Genomic DNA, 21,537 nt, shown 5'->3' with positions numbered 1-21,537 from the left:
ACCTACTGAGGGAGAGAGAGTGAGGAGGTTTATTGAGGGAGTCACTCACCCTATCAAGCTTCAGATGGCCAAGGAGACCGGAAATGAGATTTCTTTTCAGGCAGCTGCTAATGTCGTGGGGAGGATTGAGATGGTTCTTGCACAGGAGAAAGGGCAGAGGTCTGATAAGAGGCCTCGTCAGTTTGGTGGTTTAAGTGGTGCCTCGTCTGGATGTAGGGGTAATTTTGGTAGGGGTCATCCTCCCAGACTGATTCATTCAGCGCTTCAGGAATCTCACGGTGATTCAGGGAGTTACGGTTCTATTATGCCTTACTCTGGGCAGCCAGCATTTAGTTCACATTCAGCTTCTATCAGTGCACCACCACTCCAGAAGACCAAAAGTGAGATTTCTTTTCAGGCAGCTGCTAATGTCGTGAGGAGGATCGAGATGGTTCTTGCATAGGAGAGAGGGCAGAGGTCTAATAAGAGGCCTCGTCAGTTTGGTGGTTTCAGTGGTGCCTCGTCTGGAGGTAGGGGTAATTTTGGTAGGGGTCATCCTCCCAGACCGTTTCATTCAGCGCTTCAGGCATCTCACGGTGATTCAGGGAGTTACGGTTCTATTATGCCTTACTATGGGCAGCCAGCATTTAGTTCACATTCAGCTCCTATCAGTGCACCACCACTCCAGAGTCACTACATCGGTTATCCAGCCCATTCGGGTCAGCTTCAGCTTCAGCAACCATGACATCAGGATGGGTGTTATGAGTGTGGGAACATTGGTCATATCATGAGGTATTGCCCTAGGTTGGCGAGTAACAGATCTCGGCAGGATTCTCGTGCCATCATACTGGCACTGGTTTCTTCATCGCCTGCTCAGCTAGCTAGAGGTAGGGGTTAGGCAGCTAGAGGTGGAGGTCAGACCATTAGAGGTGGATGTCAGGCCATTAGAGTTGGAGGTCAGACCGTTAGAGGTGGAGGCCAGCCAGTTAGTGGTCGTCCCAGGGACGCAGTTCAGAGTGGTGGGGCTCAGCCCCAATTTTATTCTTTTCTAGCTAGGCCTGAGGCCGAGTCATCTGATGCTATGATCACAGGTATTATTCCAGTTTGCCATAGAGATGCTTCAGTTCTATTTTATCCAGGATCTACTTATTCCTATGTGTCCTCCTATTTTTCTTCATATTTGGTTGTGCCTTGTGATTCTCTAAGTGCTTCTGTGTATGTATCTACACCGGTGGGAGACTCTGTTGTAGTAGATCATGTCTATCGTTCGTGTGTGGTTACTATCGGTAGTCTTGAGACTAGTGTAGATCTTCTACTTCTTGATATGGTAGATTTTGATGTCATCTTGGGTATGGATTTGTTGTCACCTTATCATGCTATATTGGATTGTCATGCCAAGACAGTGACCCTAGCCATGTAGGGGTTACCTCGGTTAGAGTGGAAAGGAACTCCTGGTCATTCTGTCAGCAGGGTTATTTCTTATATGAAAGCTCGGCGTATGGTAGAGAAAGGGTGTCTAGCCTATTTGGCTTATATTCACGATCCCAGTGCGGATGTTCCTTCTATGGACTCAGTACCAGTTGTTCGTGAATTTCTAGAAGTATTTCCTGCAGATGTTTTGGAGATGCCACCCGACAGAGATATTGACTTCTATCCCACCATATCATATGGCCCCACCGGAGTTGAAAGAATTGAAGGAGAAGTTACAAGACTTGCTTGATCAGGGATTCATTAGACCCAGTATCTCACCCTCGGGTGCACCAGTATTATTTGTAAAGAAGAATGATGGTTCAATGCGAATGTGTATAGATTATCGGCAATTGAATAAGGCCACTATCAAAAACAAATATCCGCTGCCAAGAACTGATGACTTATTTGATCAGTTTCAGGGTGCCAAGGTATTTTCGAAGATCGATTTGAGGTCTGGTTACCATCAGTTGAAGATTAGGGCATCTGATGTCCCTAAAACAGCTTTTCGGACTCGGTATGGTCATTACGAATTCCTAGTAATGTCATTTGGGTTGACAAATGCCCCAGCAGCATTTATGGATTTGATGAATCCGATTTTCAAGCCTTATTTGGATTCTTTTGTGGCTGTATTCATTAATGATATCTTGATTTACTCTTGTAGTTGAGAGGAGCATGAGTAGCATCTTCGGAGTGTGCTTCATACTTTGAAGAATAATCAGTTATATGCCAAATTTTCAAAATGGTAGTTTTGGTTACACTCAGTTGCCTTTTCTGGGGCATGTTGTATCGGCAGAAGGCATAAGAAGATAGAGGCTGTTCAGAATTGGCCTAGACACACTTCAGTTACAGAGATTCGGAGTTTCCTGGGTTTAGTAGGTTATTATCGTAGGTTCATGGAAGGGTTTTCATCTATAGCAAGCCCATTGACCAGACTGACCCATAAAGGTGTACCATTCAGATGGTCAGACGAGTGTTAGTTGAGCTCTCAGAAGCTCAAGACTGTTTTGACTACGGCGCCAGTGTTGGTATTACCCACAGGTTCAGTATCGCATACGGTATATTGTGACGCATCACACATTGAGCTTGGTGCAATATTAATGCAAGATGGCAGGGTGATTGCATATGCGTCTCGGCAGTTGAAAGTTCACAATAAGAATTATCATGTTCATGACTTAGAATTGGCAGCCATTGTTCACGCGCTGAAGATTTGGAGGCATTACCCATACGGTGTCTCGTGTGAGGTATTTACTGATCATCGTAGCATTCAGTATCTGTTCAAACAAAAAGATCTTAATTTGAGGCAGAGAAGATGGTTGTAGTTGTTGAAAGACTATGATATCATCATTTTGTATCACCCCTGAAAGGCCAATGTGGTAGCCGATGCTTTGAGTAGAAAGGTTGTGAGTATGGGCAGTCTTGTGTATATTCCGGTTGGTGAGAGGTCATTACCTGCAGATGTTCAGACTTTGGCTAATCAGTTCGTGAGGTTAGATGTTTCAGAACCCAGTCGGGTTCTAGCTTGCACAATCGCTCGGTCTTCTTTATATGAGCATATCAGGGAGAGGCAGTATGATGATCCTCATTTACTTGTCCTTAAGGACACGGTGCAGCACGGTGATGCCAAACAGGTTGCTGTAGGGAAAGATGGAGTTCTGCGAATGCAGGGTCGTATTTGTGTGCCTAATGTTGACGGGCTTCGTGAATTAATTCTTGAAGAGGCACACAGTTCCAGGTATTCTATTCATCCAGGTACCGCCAAAATGTATCAAGATTTGCGGCAACATTATTGGTGGAGGGAGAATGAAAAAGGATATAGTTGCATATGTAGCTTGGTGTCTGAATTTTCAGCAAGTCAAGTACGAGCATCAGAGACCCGGTGGTTTGTTTCAGAAGTTAGAAATTCCCGAGTGGAAATGGGAGCGTATCACTATGGATTTTGTTGTTGGACTTCCATGGACTCAGAAAAAACTTGACGCAGTTTGGGTCATTGTGGACAGGTTGACCAAGTCAGCACATTTCATTCCAGTGGCAGTTACCTATTCTTCAGAGAGGTTAGCTGAAATTTACATTCGTGAGATTGTCCGCCTTCACGGTGTGCCTGTGTCTATTATTTCAGATCAAGGTATGCAGTTTACCTTACACTTCTGGAGGGATGTACAGCGTGAGTTAGGCATCGGGTTGAGTTGAGTACAGCATTTCATCCGCAAACAGACGAACAGTCAGAGCGCACCATTCAGATATTGGAAGATATGCTTCGCGCTTGTGTTATAGACTTTGGGGGTTCTTGGGATCAATTCCTGCCACTTGCCGAGTTTGCTTATAATAATAGCTACCAGTCGAGTATTCATATGGCTCCATATGAGGCATTATACGGAAGGGGATGTCGATCCCAGTTAGTTGGTTTAAACCGGGAGAGGCTCGGTTGTTAGGTACCGATTTGGTACAGGATGCTTTGGATAAGGTCAAAGTTATTCAGGATCGACTTCGTACAGCTCAGTCTAGGCAAAAGAGTTATGCCGACCATAAAGTTCGTGATATTGCATTCATGATTGGAGAAAGAATATTACTCCGGGTATCACCTATGAAAGGTATAATGAGGTTCGGAAAGAAGGGCAAGTTGAGCCCTACGTATATTGGACCCTTTGAAATTCTTAAAAGGGTGGGTGAAGTAGCCTACAGGCTTGCATTACCACCTAGTTTATCAGCGGTTCATCCGGTATTCCATGTGTCTATGCTCCAAAAATATCATGGTGATCCGTCCCATGTGTTAGATTTTAGCTCGGTCCAATTGGACAAAGATTTGACTTACAAGGAGGAGTCGGTGGCTATTCTAGCCCGGCAGGTCCGACAGTTGAGGTCTAAGAGTTATCCTTCAGTTCAGGTGCAATGGAGAGGTCAATCAATTGAGACAGCTACCTAGGAGTTCGAGTTGGACATGCGGAGTAAATATCCATACTTATTCACCAGCTCAGGTACTTTTTCTAACTTTATTCGAGGACGAACGTTTGTTTTAGAGGTAGAGAATGTGATGATCCAAAATGTTAGTTAATAGTTAATTCTATGTTCTAAGATATCGAAAAGCACTATTTATCACTCCTCGGCTTGCGTGCGCAGTCCGTAAAATTTTCAAGAAAGTTTTTATGTGAAAAATGAATTAAAATGTGAAATAGAGCCTTAAAACTCAATTGAGTTGACATTGGTCAACATTTTGAGCAAACGGACCTGGATCAGTGTTTTTACAATTTCGCTAGGTCTGTATCGTGATTGGGGACTTGAGCGTATGCCCTAAATTTCATTTGGACGTCCCTAGCTCAAGTTATGACCATTTAACGGAAACTAGTAATTTAAAGGCTAAAGATTTTCAAGTTTGACCACGGGATTGACATTTTGATATCGGAGCCGGAATCCAATTCTGAAAATTGGAATAGCTCTGTTATGTCATTTAAAACTTGTGTGACAAGTTTGAAGTCATTCCGAATTCATTTAATATATTTTGGCACGAGATTTACAAATAGAAAAGTTTAAAACTCAAAAGTTTGAATCGGGGTGTGAATTGTAATTTCAGCGTTGTTTGAAATGATATGATACCCTGAGGAAGTCCGTAGTATGTTACGGGACTTGTTGGTATATTCGGACAGGGTCCCGAGTACCTTGAGTGTGATTCGGATCGAAATTGGATCAAATTGTGAACTTAAGAAGATTCTGGAAAAAATTATACCTCTGATGTAATCACACCTGCGAGGGTCTTGGCCGCAGGTGCGATGTCGCAGGTGTGATGCCGCAGGTGCGGCGGAATTGCGCAGATGCGGGACTGGGCTGGCCTAGGGTCTTTGCATGTGCTGCCATTTTGTGAAGAAGCGGATGTCATAGGTGCGACAGGAATGTCCGCAGATGCGAAACTTCACCTGGCAGCCTGGCATCGCAAATGCGAGCCTTGTATCGCAAATACGAGTCCGCAAATGCGAAACTTTTATCCGCAGATGCGAAAATGACTGAGCAGAGCCCATAAATTCGGAAGTCGCCATTTTTACTCATTTTGAATTTTAAGTCTCGGATTTGGGCGATTTCAAAGGGGATTTTCATGACTTTGAATTGTGTAAGTGTTCTACAACCAAAATTGATTATATTTCATAAATCCATGTCTATATTCATCACTTATTTCGGATTTGGATGCAAGAAATTGAAATTTTTGTAAAACTTTCCATAAACAAAAAATTAAGATTTGAAGGTCCATTTGACATCAGAATTTGATAATTTTTATATGGTTGGACTCGTCTCGGAATGGGTGTTCGGATTTCGTAAGTTTTTCTAATATTTGAGCCATAGGACCCACTATCAATTTTTAAAGTGAATTTTGGATTGTTATCCGGAAAATTAGTAAATTCATATGGAATTAATTCCTATGATTCGTATTGAGTATATCGAATTGTTTGTGAATAGATTTGACGCATTTGGAGACAAATTCAAAAGGAAAAGCTGTGGTCAAGTAATTTATTGATATTTGCAAAGCGAGGTAAGTGTCGTGGTTCACCTTGACTTGAGGGAATAGAACCCTTAAATTATTTGTTATGTAAAATGCATGTGAATGACGTATAGGAGAGGTGACGAGTGTCTATACGTCGTCAAATTAATTATTTGCATAATTACTTGAAAAATCATAAATCGTTTTGAATCATGAATTAATTGTTATAAAAATTATTTCTCTCCTATTCTTTGTCAAATATTAATTCTTGAATTTCTGCAATAATTGTTACATGCTATTTGATTTATGTGTCTTAATTGTTATTTAATATTTTGCATACTAAATATTAAACTGCCTATTTTCTCCATGATTTTCATAATTAATTGTTAATTGCCATTGTTTGTTCATAAATAAATTATAATTATTATGTGCCTTGATGCTTAATAGTTTCTCATCGGACGTGGTATTTATTGGAGTAATTTTTATTACATTTATGAGTTGTTTAAAGATATATTGGGGGAACGGGTTGCACGCCGCAACGAAAATGAAAGTAAATATATATATATATATTGGGGGATCGAATTTCATGCAAATATATTGGGGGATCGGGTTGCACGCCGCAACGAAAATAAAAGTAAATATATATTGGGGGTTCGGATTGCACGCCGCAACAGACTTATTTAAAAGTCTATATTGGGGGATCAGATTGCACGCCGCAACAGACTTATTTAAAAGTCTATATATATACTTGATTAAAATAAATACATTGGAGGATTGAAAATGAATATATTGTGGGAGCGGTTTGCACGATGCAACAAAAATTGGTTGAAATAATAATTGGTTATGACTGCTGTGTTGGCTTCAACTATTATAAATGAGTGCTGAGTTGGTTTCAACTATTATAAATGAGTTGCCTGATTTATTTCTATTATTTTTTGTTGTTACTATTATTGCATACATGTTAATGTAAGTGACCTGCCTTAGCCTCGTCACTACTTCGTCGAGGTTAGGCTCAGCACTTACCAGTACATGGAGTCGGTTGTACTGATACTACACTCTGCACTTCTTGTGCAGATTTCGGAGTTGGTCCTAGTGGCATACCATAGATTTGCTCGGATTTCAGCTACCAAAGGAGACTTGAGGTATAACTGCACGACGTCCGTAGTTCTGAAGTTCTCGTCTACTTTACTTTAGTTGTGTATGTTTGTTTTTTGACAACTTTATTTTATTCAGACCTTTATTTGTATTATTCTAAAAGCTCGTGTACTTGTGACACCAGTTCTGGGATGGTATTTAGACTCCGTTACTTTTATGGATTATTCATTACATTTCAGACTTTACTTCCGCATTTGTTTCTTTGTTATTAATAAATTTAAAAATTGTTTTGAAATGCATTATATTATTCTAACATTGGCTTGCCTAGCAAGTGAAATGTTAGGCGCCATCACGGCCCCGATGGTGGAAATTTCGGGTCGTGACAATAAGCAAGTGAAGATAGTCGATAAAAAAAGTCACAGATACACGGAAATAATTAGTAGTTAAGGCATGTAACGGATAGAGGCAAGATTTAACTAGTAAGGGAAAGTAGTAATTAAAGCATTTAACAAATAACAACATGGAATAAATTAAGGCATAAAATAATTGAAAACATTAAATAAATAATCGAGCCCGCAAGCATTAACCCATGAGGGCGCATATACACTCGTCACCTTGCATATATGCCATTTACCCACATAAATTCACATAACAAATAAACCAACGAGTCCTAATTGCCTCAAATTAAAATTAGACAAGACATTTACCTCACTCTGCAACTAAATCAATCAACCAACTACGGCCTTGCCTTTCGAACAAACCTCCAAACCAGCTGAATCTAGCCAATTATCGTTCAAACAATTCAAAAGAAACTTTAGAAACTACCCAATGATGAAATTGAAAAAGTCAACAAAAGTCAACCCCAGGTTTGCTTGGTCAAAAATCAGAGATCCGGACCAAAATCCGATTATCCATTCACCCCGAGCCGGCTATGTATTGTTTTGAAATCCGACCTCAATTTGAGATATAAATATCAATTTTGCAAAATTCCTAATTTCTACCCAAGTCTCTAATTTCTACCATGAAAATCCTCGATTTGATGTTAGAAACTCATGAAAAGTAATGGAGAATTGAAAGAAAGTGGATTAGTGTTGCTTACTAATGAATTTGGGAAGACATTATTCTTCAAAAATCGTCTCTAGAGTATTTAGGGTTGGAAAATGGTATAAATGAGTTAAGTCCCATTTTTTCCCTCTTTTACCCAGCTACAGGCATCGCATTTTCGAACTCTTGCTCGCAAATACGATGCCTACAAATGCAACACACAGATTGCAAATGCAATCAGTGTATCAGATGCCTAGAAGTCGCAAATGCGGCAATTGGATCGCAAATGCGAAGGTTCCCCCATTGCAATTGCGACCAAAGGCTTCTCAAATGCGAGGCTAACCTTGTTGCCAATGGTCGCAAATGCGACCAAAATGTTTGCATAAGCGGCCTCAGACAGTTCGCAAAAGCGAACCTTTTCCTTGCAAATGCGAGATCACCCAGCCCAAGCCCCTGCTTGCAAATGCGAACTCATGTTCGAAAAAGTGAGGCTCGCAAATGCGAGCCAGACCTCACAATTGCGAGATCTGCAACATACACAAGTAACAAGGGATACACCAGTGGTCCTCATACCATCCAAACTCATCTGTAACACAATCGAAACTCATCCGAGCTTGTCATGCTCCAAACCAAACATGCACACATGTGTAATAATATCGTACAAACTTGCTCGCTACCTCAAATCATCAAAATAACATCAAATAACAATAATCGATGATTAAAACTCATGATTTTCAACTTGAAAACTTATTATCAAACTTTTTCCCAAAATGCGCCGAAATGCGCTCGGGTCACCCCAGATCCCAACCAAAAGGGCGTACAGGTCCAAAAATATCATTCGAACCTACTGGAATCGTCAAAATACCGATCCAAAATTGTTTATCAAGAATGTTGACTGTGGTCAACTCAACTTTCATTTTAAGCCTAAAATCATTTTTTCTTCAAATTTATATGTAAAAAATTTTCGAAAAATAACACGGACCACACACGCAAATAAACAGCATCAAATGAAGCTAATAGAGGTCTCGGGATATGGAAAAAAATGATAGAACTCAAAATGATCTATCGGGCCGTCACGTGTGATGAGTTCTTATGCTGGTGCTACGTATGGTTCATGACTAGATTAGACTTTAGGATTTTATTTTGCCTTATTTGACTGTGAGCCTTTCATGATTTATGTTTTAATCAACCATATGACTACGTGATCTTATCCTTACATTCTAGAAACCATGTTTATGATTTGTCTCTTAATTGGCGAGGATGGACTATTCGTGAAATTGTTGTTCCACTTGATTTAGATCATACTTCACAACTTGTGCACACATTTGCACCTAATTATTATGTCCTTGTGCACCTTATTAATTACTTGTGATCATATGCCTCTTTAAAGATGAAAAGTTATTTCGATTTGTTATGATTGTGGCACATTTTATCACATTTTGGACATACTGAGCAGATTGATTTGAAAATGGCACGAGGTTTCTACTGTGCGGTAATTGTGGCATTATTGTTGTTATGGAATAGGATCTTTGTCGTGTAGTTATGTGGATATTGTTATTGTTATGGCACAAGGTCTTTATCGTACAGTGTGTGGACACGATCCATACCCCAGGGGCTCCCTCTCGTGTTTCTCTCTTGATGGCGTACACACAGATTGTGATAAAATGACAAATGTGTAGTTGATTCTGATATAGAATCTGTTATGCCTTATCATGCATTCTACATGCTTTCTACATCAAATTCTAACATGCTACTTGATGCCTCTGTTATATGCTTTGACCTGCTAGTCAAGATAGAAATATCTACGTGGAGTTGATATTTCTTGATATGATCTTTTGCCATATAGTATCTCCTTTCGTAGTCTTGTTGTGTATATTCTAAACTGTATAGGTTTAGTAGGTATCATATGACTTGATCCACATCATTACTTTACTGAGGTTAGTCTTGATATTTACTGACTATACGTTGTCACGTACTCATACTATACTGTCACAACCCAAAATCCCAACCTGTCGTGATGGCGCCTATCTCGATACTAGGCAAGCCAAAATCTAGATTAGCCATAATTTCTCTTAAGTTTGAAAATACAATAATTTAATACAATACAAAATCTCACAAATACTGACATGAACACTCCCCAAAATATGGTGTCACTGAGTACATGAGCATCTAATATGAATACAAGTCTGGAAAATACGGTCTATAACAGTCTGAGACCAAATACAATAAACAAGGAGATAGAGAAGGAGAGATAAAGTCTGCGGAATATGGCAGCTACCTCAAATTCTCCTGAAAACCAACTGCGCGAAATGATCAGCACCCGCTATATCCATGAACACCTGGATCTGCACACGAAGTGCAGGGTGTAGTATGAGTACAACCAACTCAGCAAGTAACAATAATAACTAAGGAACTGAAGATAATGACGAGCTACACAGTTATAGTTCACTTTCAGTAATTCCAGTAAAGAATAGACATGCTTTCAAATCCGGTAGTTTAAGTCAAATCAATTTTATACCGTTCAATTTTATGTAATCCGGATATATAATATTTCAGAGATTTCACAGTAATGACAGATAGAAACCAAGTGCAACAATAAATGCAAAACAAGTACAACCTCTCAGGCAACAATCACTCAACTCATCACCACAACTCAACCACTCGGCTCTCAGTCCTCAACACTCACACTCAATGGGTACCTTCGCTCACTGAGGGTGTATAGACTCCGGAGGGGCTCCTACAGCCCAAGCGCCATAATCTGCACGGACAACTCACGTGCTATAATATCCTGCACAGATAACTCACGTGCCATAATATCCTTACCTCACCGACAGGCCCTCAGCCTTACTCAGTCCTCAACCTCTCTAGTCTCTCGGGCTCTCAGAAATGTCAAAGATTAGCCCAAACAAAGATAACATAATACATCAACAAATATCAAGAAAGATTGAGGTATGATACGTAAGTAAAATCATGACTGACCATAAGATAGAAATTAGCAAATAATTCAATAAGTACGTGACCTCTGTGGGTCCCAACAGTACTATCACATAGCCTAAGCATAATTTCTAACATGATTTACAGTCAAATTTCTTCAACACATAGAAAGCATATAGCTAACAAGAAGTTATTCAACTTTACAGTTTCACGGGATGGACCAAGTCACAATCCCCTCAGAGCACACCCACACGCCCGTCACCTAACATGTGCGTCATTTCCAAAATAATCACATGACACAAAATTTCGGGGTTTCATACCCTCAGGACCAGATTTAAAACTATTACTTACCTCAAAACGTGAAATTCTTTACTCTGCTATGCCTTTGCCACGCAAATCAGCCTCTGAATGCCTCGAATCTAGTCACGAATAATTCTTTTCAGTCAGTAAAATTTATTGAAATTAATTCCATAAGAAAATACTAATTTTCCATAAAAATTCGAAATTTAACTCAAAAATTGTCCGTGGGGCCCACATCTCGGAACTCAACAAAAGTTACAAAATCCAAAATCTCATTCAACCACGGGACTAACCATACCAATTTTATCAAAATCTGACCCCAACTCGACCCTCAAATCTACAAATCTTATTTCCAAATTTCAAAGTTCCAATCTCCGATTTACACCTCAAAATCATGTAATCTAGTCGGATTATTCGATGATAATATAATTTTATGGAGTAGAAATGATTACAAGGGACTTACCTCAAGTTTTCCTTAAAAATCTATTAAAAATCGCCTCTCCTCAAGCTCCAATTTGTCAAAATTGGCGAATGTAACAAAGTCCCTGCTTTATAATTCTGCCCACACTGCCTCGTTTCTGCCTCGCTCTTGGCCTTCGATCGAGATCCTCGATCCTGGGCCTCAATCCTGGGCCTCGATTCTGACCCTCGACCCTGGCCTTCGATCATGTCTTCGGCCCTGGTCTTCGATCGTGGCCCTCGACCCTGAGCTCGATCGTGGCTTCGATCCTGATCCTCGACCCGGCCTTCGATCCTGGCCCTCGACCCTGGGCTCGATCATGTCTTCGATCCTGATCCTCGACACTGCCTTCGATCGTGGCCCTCGACCCTGGGCTCGATTCTGGGCTCGATTTTTTGGGCTCGATTCTGGGCTCGATTCTCGTTGAAGAAATTTTCAACATAAGGAAATTGCAGCAACTGTTGTAGTTCAATTATTGATCTGTTAACCATCCGAAACTCACCCGAGACCCTCGAGACCTCAACCAAATATACCAACAAGTCCTAAAACATCATACGAACTTAGTCGAATCCTCAAATCACCTCAAATAATGCTAAATCCATGAATTACACTAAAATTCAAGCCTAATAAACTTTGAAATTTCTAATTTCTTCAAATGACTCTGGAACCTATCAAATCACGTCCGATTGACCTCCAAATAATATTCCGAACACGCTCCTAAGTCCAAAATCACCATACGGAGCTATTGGAATCATAAAAATTCAAATCCAAGATCGTTTACACATAGGTCCATATCCGGTCTACTTTTCTAACTTAAATTTTCAATTATGAGACTAAGTGTCTCATTTCATTCCGATTTCCTTCCGGACCCGAACCAACTAACCCGATAAGTCATAAATTAATTGCAAGGCATAAATTGAGTAATAAATGGGGGAACGTGGTTATAATATTCAAAACGACCGGCCGGGTCGTTACATATACTTCATCACATTGTTTTGCAGATTCGGATGTTGACAGTATCGGACTCAGGAGGGTGTTTTGCAGCTGACAAAGGAGACTCGAGGTAGTGCTGTATGATCACTCGCAGGTCCTTGGTCCCCTTTTCCTTATATCATGCTTTTTGTATTATTTCAGGCAGTATCAGTATTATTAAGAGGTTCTATTGCATCTTACTTTAGAGCTCATGACTCCGTACTACCAGGTTTTGAGAAATTTGATGTAGTAGTATCTTTATGCTTTCTGTCGTTTAGAAGACTTATCTCGCTATTTTATATCTTGCTATATCTGATTTGATGTATATTAAATGTTGGCTTATCTAGTCTTGGAGATTAGGGACAATTACCATCATTGGTAAAATTTTGGGTAATGACACTAAAGTTCAAAACGAGAAGTTGGGTTATTTGAAAAAGTACAATTTCCTTTAATTAGGTGAATTATTAGTTTGATTGTATCTTTTAGTGTGCATATTCAAATAGCAAAATCTGTAGATCCATTATTCATTGCGTAGTTAGTGGAAATTAAAAATAACATTCAACCTTCAGTTCATAACGATCTAACCAAAGAAATAAAAAAGATAATAGTTCACATTGATTAAGGTAGTACGATGCTATAAATGAGAAGGATATGCATCAATATTTCTCATCACGTGTATCTTATGAATCAGCGCAACCATCTTTATCTGAGTTTGTAGAATAAAAACAAATTAACAGTTAGTTCATAAAATAGATCATGTGGAGTGCAATTATTACCAATACGAATATTAAATGAATAATACTAATTGGCTCCCCTGGAGTACTAATTAAGAAACAAAATTTACAAAAGCATGAAATGGTGGCTTTTCTTACTCAATTTATTTTTAGTTCATTCTGAATGCTTATTACAAAGTTTCCTCGTTAAATGTTAACACTTTAGATGTTTAGCTCTTCTTCTTTTTTTATCTAAGTAGAAATAAAAAACTTTATCTGAAATGGGTGGATTAATTATTTTAATTCCAGATTTTATAAGCTTAAAATTTAGAATGGTACATATGAATTTTTAAAGTGATTTAGACGATGTTATTTAAATTTAAGTTGATTGTTTTTAATTTTATTACATTGCCTAATTTACATTTATGTATTATACACAAGTAACACCCCTAATGTAATCTAAACTTATACGTTAAATCGCTAGCTTAATCTAGTGAGAAATACAACAAAAATTCAATCAGGACTTTCCATTGCAAAAATCTTTATAACCAAATTAATGTTCCGATCACAAGAATGTATAAACTAGAAAAGAAAATGTTTACAATTTTCATTTATAAATTGAAGTAGTGTAGTTCAATCACATATTTTAGTAGGCAGTAGCCTTCTTCATGTTGTGAAATACAAGGTGTCATGCCACATGTAAGTCTTCCCAAAATAATGGAGTTGAGATTCTGTCAAATCTTTATATTGATTAAAAACTATCTTTCTCTAACTATTTTAATGCTTCTTCATGCTTAGACTAAGAAAATAATAAGAGAAGGATCAAAGCAACAACCTTAATCTTTATTAGAGGCCATTTCGGTAGTGGATGTGTATAAATTACGGCCTCTGTGAACAAGAGATGCTCACACCAAAATTTGCATAAAGAGAATACTGCTATTTCTCCAATGGCATTGCCCAAATTCGGTTTTGTATTCACTATTCTTCTCATGGCATCCATCAGTTAGTATTCATCTCTCTTTAATCTCTAAATTGTAATTAATGCTACTGTAAGCGTGGATATACGCGCTGCTAATTATGTGGCCCTATTCATTTATGTGTATTTATTTTTGAGCATGTCGTAAATGTGTATTCATGCTATATAAGTTATAATTTAATTCTAACAATATTATAATGGTATATATTTCAGTTAATGTGTCGTGGCTCTCAAAGACGCAAATTATAGCTACACGGGATATTGAACGTGATCTCTCAGGATTTGGAAGGAGATTACTTCCCGAGCTTAACACATGTCTTCGAAGTTGTACTCCGCATTCGTCTGATTGCAGTGATTGTTGGGTTTGTTGCGCATGTACGCATAGGGCTTTGCTTGGCAATGTGTGTAACTAAGTGGAAGTAGTACAACAATTTCCTTTGTATGTTATTGTTTCCTTGTCTTTCATATATTGTACGATTATTTAAAAAGTGATGTGACTTCCCGTTAATGAATAATACTCTCTTCGTTTCAATTTATGTGAATTCATTTGACCGGGCACGAAGTTTAAGAAAAAAGAGAAGGCTGTTGAACTTATAGTGTAAAATGAGGCACATATATTTTGTGTGGCTATAAATCATTGCATAAAAGTAAATTGTTTCCAAATAACGAAAGATGTCATTCTTTTTGATACAGACTAAAAAGGAAATAGGGTCACATCAATTGAAACGGAGAGAGTAATATCTTCCATTTGGAATGCTTTTTGCACTAGCTTTTTAGTACTTGTATGATTCATCATATATTTATTACAGGTATTTAACATTTTAGTGCATACGTAGATGGTGTTAGGTTCTTTTTTCTTATTATTATCTTGTCACGAACCAAAACCCAATCAGTCGTGATAGCGCGTAACACACTTGTTAGGAAAATCGGACATAGCAATAAGGAATCAAAATAGCAAAATTTACAGAAATAACATAAGTCTAAAACCTCAATAACATAATAATGCCAATACAAGATAAATCCCCCAGAACTGGTTCTTACAGAGTCGTGAGCTCTAATACGAACATACAAGTCTGAAATTACCAAATACAATATTGTCTGAAATAAAGACAACAATACATAAGAAAAGAGACGGCAACACTGCGGTCGAGAATGTAGTTCTACCTCGTCTCTCAATGATCCGCTCTACTCCAAGCCTCAGCTACTGATGACTGGGTCCGACACCTAGATATGCAGAATTAAGTGCAGAGTGTAGCATGAGTACAACCGATCCAATGTACTGAGCAAGTATCATAACTAATCTCGTCGAGGTAAAATAAGCAAGAATTATAGATTATATGTGCTATAACATGTACAGTTTCATAAATTCCACAAGCACAAAATAGTAATGTGATCAAGTATAAAGCATAAAGAGAACAATCTGTGTGTGCACAATTACTCAAGTGCTCTGCTCAGTAAATGATACAGCATATAAGGATGATATTCAAATGAATCAGGTAAATAACCACGAAAATTGCAAATAAAGATGACATGCAAAATCCAAAACAAACACTGGCCAGATTTTGCTCAACCTTTCCATATCCGTACCAAATCACTGATCACTTTTTTCCAATATCCGTGTGTACTCCATGAAGAGAGAAACATGAGAGGGTGACCCTAGGGCGATGAATCTATATCCACACGCATGCATGACCATTTCAACGTGCTACCAGCCTGGCGTGGTCACAGGCATAACAATATAATCCGCCTGGCATGGTCATAATAAGTGTCGATATCGACCCTCTCATCACCACTTCTTCGAGGTAAGACTAGATAGTTATAGGGTACACGTTGTTTACGTACTCACACTACACTCTGCACTAATCGTGCGAGAGCTGAGGCAGGTACATCTGGTGGCCAGTCAGGCGCGTATCCCCGCTACCCGAAGATCTATTGGTGAGTTGCTTCCTTTGCTATGTTCTGCAGCACCCGGAGTCTCCTCCTTGTTGTATTTACTTTTCTGTCTTCTACAAGAAATTGGAATAATTGTGGTAGCAAGTTTTGTATATTCTACTAGTTTGCTCGTGCACTTGTTACATAGGGTTTTGAGAAATGCTATTAGATATTCATGATTTTTGTCTATTAATTTCACTACTTCACTCTTATATTTATTTTATTCTTTATATCACTATAGTCATTTACTCTTAGTTTCTTTATTAAATAAAAATTATGACTTTAAAAATATTCAAATGAATAATTAAATGGATAGTTAATCGGTGCCTTGCCTAATGGCGATGTTGGGCACGGCCTACAGTAAGAATTAGGTGGTGACATGTTTCGTCCTTATTATATATTTCAGTTAATGTGTCGTGGCTTTCAAAGACGCAAATTATAGCTACACGGGATATTGAACGTGATCTCTCAGGATTTGGAAGGAGATTACTTCTAGAGCTTAACACATGTCTTCGAAGTTGTACTCCGCATTCGTCTGATTGCAGTGATTGTTGGGTTTGTTGTGCATGTACGCATAGAGCTTTTATTTGGCAATGTGTGTAACTAAGTGGATGTAGTACATCAATTTCCTTCGTGTTATTGCTTCCTTGTCTTTAATATATTGTACGAGATTATTCAAAAAGTGGTGTGACTTCCCGTTAATGAATAATAATATCTTCCATTGGGAATGCTTTTTGCACTAGCTTTTTAGTACTTGTATGATTGATGTCACGATCCCAAATCCCCTCCTTAGGATGCCGTGATGACACTTAATCTTTAATACTAGGTAAGTCTAGCACATGCCGAGTTATTAAAAGATTTACACTAATTAACCATTAAACATGAATCAGTAATTGTTATATATAGCCAACAACCATTAAAAGATGTACAATATCCCAAAACCGGTAATGAAAATTAATAGTAACTAAGTAAAAACTCTAGAAGGTGACCCCGAGGCCTCCGAACGCAATGGCAGGTATACCTTGAAGTCTCCGCCGCAACTCACAATCAGCTAACTAATGACCGACACGCTCTGAGGTACATGGTTTTGCACAAAAAGATGTGCAGAAGCATATCATGAGTACACCACAGCGTTACCTAGTAAGTATCAAGACAAACCTCGGTAGAGTAGTGACACGGTTCAGTCAGGATACCCACTAGACATAGTAACCTTTGCAAGTATTAAAATAAACTAACAGAGGAACGAATATCAATATAAAGCTAACATGGAAGGAATAACAATATAGCACTAGCAAATGAAAAGTAGAAGCAACAAATAGCAACAAGGGATAAACAAGCGATAACGCCGCAAAGTAATCAGAACACAGTTTAAGTACAAGTGAACGCAATTAAGAAAAATAAATAACAACTAAATAATAAATAGTTCTTTCACAAGGTTTACATAAGAATCATCTCCACGTACTACACCTTATAATCACGAGTCACGGGTCCCAAATCACGAATCATAATCATATGTCATCTCATGCCCACATTACCAATTAAACCCGTACGGACAACTCATGTGCTGCACGAACAAGTCACGTGCCAATACCATTAAAATCACAAATCTGCACGGACAATTCACGTTTCATTAGTAACAATACCTCATATCCGCAAAAACAACTCACGTGCCAACAGTCCTATCCACGCACAGAAGGCAGGTATACAAGAAGTCATGTACATGATCAATAAATATCAAGATTCATGCCTTGGACTGATATAGGTGACATGTAATGGTGTATACTTGTGCAAGTGTACAATCACAGTTTAAGTCAACAGGTAAAATTAGAGACACCGAGTAGCACATTGGAAACAATACAACAAAACCCGCAATATGCATGACACACACAAGAGGGTCACACCACCACACAAACATCATCAATAACAATGCCCTCAAGCCATCACAAATCATCCCCAGCATAGCCCACCTTATCTCGCCACGTGCGAAACATATAAAGTAAATACCCGCCTTGTCTCGCCGCACGCACACCAATAATATCCCGCTTTGTCTCTCCACATACATATATATATATATATATACATACATATATATATATATATACATATATATATATATATATATATATATATATATATATATATATATACATACATATATATATATATATATATATATATATATATATATATATATATATATATATATATATATATATATATATACAACAACCAGTATAATCCCACTTAGTGGGGTCTTGGGAGGGTAGTGTGTACGCAGACCTTACCCCTACCCTGGGTAGAGAGGCTGTTTCCAATAGAAACTCGGCTCCTTCCCTCCAAGAACTCCCCACCTTGCTCTTGGGGTGACTCGAACTCACAAGCTCTTGGTTGGAAGTGGAGGGTGCTTACCATTAGAGCAACCCACTCTTATCTAAATATTTAACCTAATTTATAAGAGAGAGAGAGAGAGAGAGAGAGAGTTAACCTCGGGCCCGGGTCCAAGGGTAGATTCCAACTACCCATAACCCCACGAGTCTATATATGTGATTTGTTTCAAAATCCAAGTCCAATTCAACTCTCAAATTCCAAATTTTTATTTTTCAAAACATAGATAAAGTTTCCCAAAATTTTACTTTGATTCTCAAAACTTTGATGTTAAATCCCATATAATCATATAATATAGTTAGAAATTGGTCAAAATTACTTTCCCAATGATTGTAGATGAAAATTTCCTCTTCAAATCGCTCCTATTGAGTCTAGGTTCAAAGATATGTAAAATGAGATCAAAATCCCGTCTTCCAGCCCTTATGTTTAGGCGCAGGTATCGCAAATACGACCTGGGGTTCGCAAATGCGAAAAATGATCGCAAAAGCGACATCTATCACAGCCCTGCTAACGTCGCAAATGCAACCATATTGTCGCAAATGCAAATATTGAACATTTCGCAAAAGCGACCTAGTGATCGCAATTGCGATCCTGCCTAGCCCAGACCCCCATTGCAAAAGCGAACAAAATGTCCGCAAATGCGAACCTAACAGACTCCAGTGAACTTCGCAAATGTGACTGTCACCTCGCAAATGTAGAGGTCGTAAATGCGAACAAAATTTCGCATTTACGAGACCTGCAACACCTATTAAAAAACGAGCAAAACCGAAACTCTTCCAAACACTCTGAAACTCATCCGAAACTCACCCTAGCCCTCGGGGCTCCAAACCAAACATCCACACATGTCTAAAATCATCATACAAATCGCTCTCAGTATCAAAATACCAAAATAACATCTAGAACCGTGAATTGGATATCAAAATGCATGAAAATTTACTTTGCAACTCAAGAACTTCTAAAAACACAACCACGCGTCCGATTCCTATCAAATCGTCTTGGAATGATGCCAAAAATTGCAAACAAGTTCCAAATAACAAAACAGACCTACTTCAAGTCCCAAAATGAAAATCCGAACTCGATAGCTATAAAGTCAAACCATAGCCAAACCTAAGGAATTTTCTAAACCTTTCATTGCTAACTTTCGGCAAAACATGCCAAATCAACATCGAATTCAATTCCGGGCATATGCCTTAGTCCAAAATCACAACACGAACCTATCAGAGCTATCAAAATACCGTTTCGGGGTTGTTTTTACAAAAGTCAAACCTCGGTCAATATTTCCAACTTAAGCTTCTAAAATGAGAATCACCCATCCAAATCATTTCCGAAACACCCGAAAATTGAGTCTGAACATACATGCAAGTCATAATACACAATATGAAGCCACTCAAGACCTCGAACCGTTGAACGGAATGTAAAATTCAAAACCACCAGTCGGGTCGTCACATTCTCCCCCTCTTAAACAAACGTTCGTCCTGAACGTGCCAAGAGTCTTTCTAAAACCATCAAATCGTTGTATATACTCACCATATACATACACACGGTTGTTCCCACATCACCCAACCCACATAAGCCAGACAACATTATCTCAACCGAAGATCATTCCTCCAACTCATGCCGATAAACCTTAAAATCAAATTTCCACATCCACCAAGGGTCTTATTCTCACTCAAACACATTATACAATCCTTAACTAGGTGCAACAACGCATGAATACATCCACAAGGTTGTCACGACCACCCCAAATTACCCATCTTAGGATGTCCTGATGGAACCTAGACTAGGTAAGCCTAACAAACAAGACAATATGACAGAAATAAAGACTGAAAAAATATGATGTAAACTAATAAGCCTCATAATAATTTCAATATTGAGTAACTGCAACAAAACTATCAATTCCCGATGAAACTAAGTCATAATGGCGCCTAACATCCACTTGCTAGGCAAGTCGATGTTAGCGAATTAATTATACTTTTTAGAATTTAAAACAACATAACAATAATAATTAACGATTAGCAAAACTGAATTACATAAGATAAATCTATATTAGACTACGGTCTATACTAATCCTAGATATCCGACGTCACCAGCACATGAGCAACTAGAGTTCTACAAATAAAGTCTGAACGAAATTGTCACGTCTCAAAATTCCCACCTTCGGCCTGTGATGACGCCTACCATTTCACTTGCTAGGCAAGCCAACGTTAGAATAATATTATTCATTTTTAAAATAATTTTTAAATTTAGTAATAACAGAGAACAATTGCGGAAGTAACGTCTGAAATATAATGAATAATCCATAAAAATAACGGTGTCTAAATACCATCCCAGAATTGGTGTCACAAGTGCACGAGCTTCTAGAATAAATACAAATAAAGGTCTGAATAAAATAAAGTTATCTAGAATTAAACACACAGCTAAAGTAAAATAGACGGGAACTTCAGAACTGCGGACGCCATGCAGTTATACCTCAAGTCTCCTTTGGTAGCTGAAATCCGAGCAAGTCTATGGTACGCCGCTGGGACCAACTCCGAAATCTCCACAAAAAGTGCAAAGTATAGTATAAGTATAACCGACCCCATGTACTGGTAAGTGCTGAGCCTAACATCGACGAAGTAGTGACGAGGCTAAGGCGGGTCACTTACATTAACCTGTATGCAATATTAGTAACAACAACAATAATAGAAATAATTCAGGTAACTCATTTATAATAATTGAAGCCAACTTAGCAGTCATAACCAATTATCATTTCCATCAATTCTGTTGCAGCGTGCAACCCGCTCTCACAATATATTCATATTCAGTTCTGTTGCAG

At 38.5% G+C, this 21,537-nt stretch overlaps 1 long non-coding RNA gene across 1 annotated transcript; it reads left to right on the top strand.

Annotated features, from left to right (window-relative positions):
- Nucleotides 1-14,290: 14,290 nt before the first annotated feature.
- On the top strand, nucleotides 14,291-14,924 carry LOC142173795 (uncharacterized). The gene is made up of 2 exons (XR_012703145.1): nucleotides 14,291-14,431; nucleotides 14,619-14,924. It is a non-coding gene; the product is annotated as an uncharacterized LOC142173795 (long non-coding RNA).
- The last annotated feature ends 6,613 nt before the right edge of the window (nucleotides 14,925-21,537 follow it).

This window comes from Nicotiana tabacum, chromosome 19, assembly GCF_000715075.1.
Source record: "Nicotiana tabacum cultivar K326 chromosome 19, ASM71507v2, whole genome shotgun sequence".
NCBI lineage: Eukaryota > Viridiplantae > Streptophyta > Magnoliopsida > Solanales > Solanaceae > Nicotiana > Nicotiana tabacum.
Note: the sequence above shows the minus strand (reverse complement) of the source record. Positions and strands in the feature narration are given on the sequence as shown.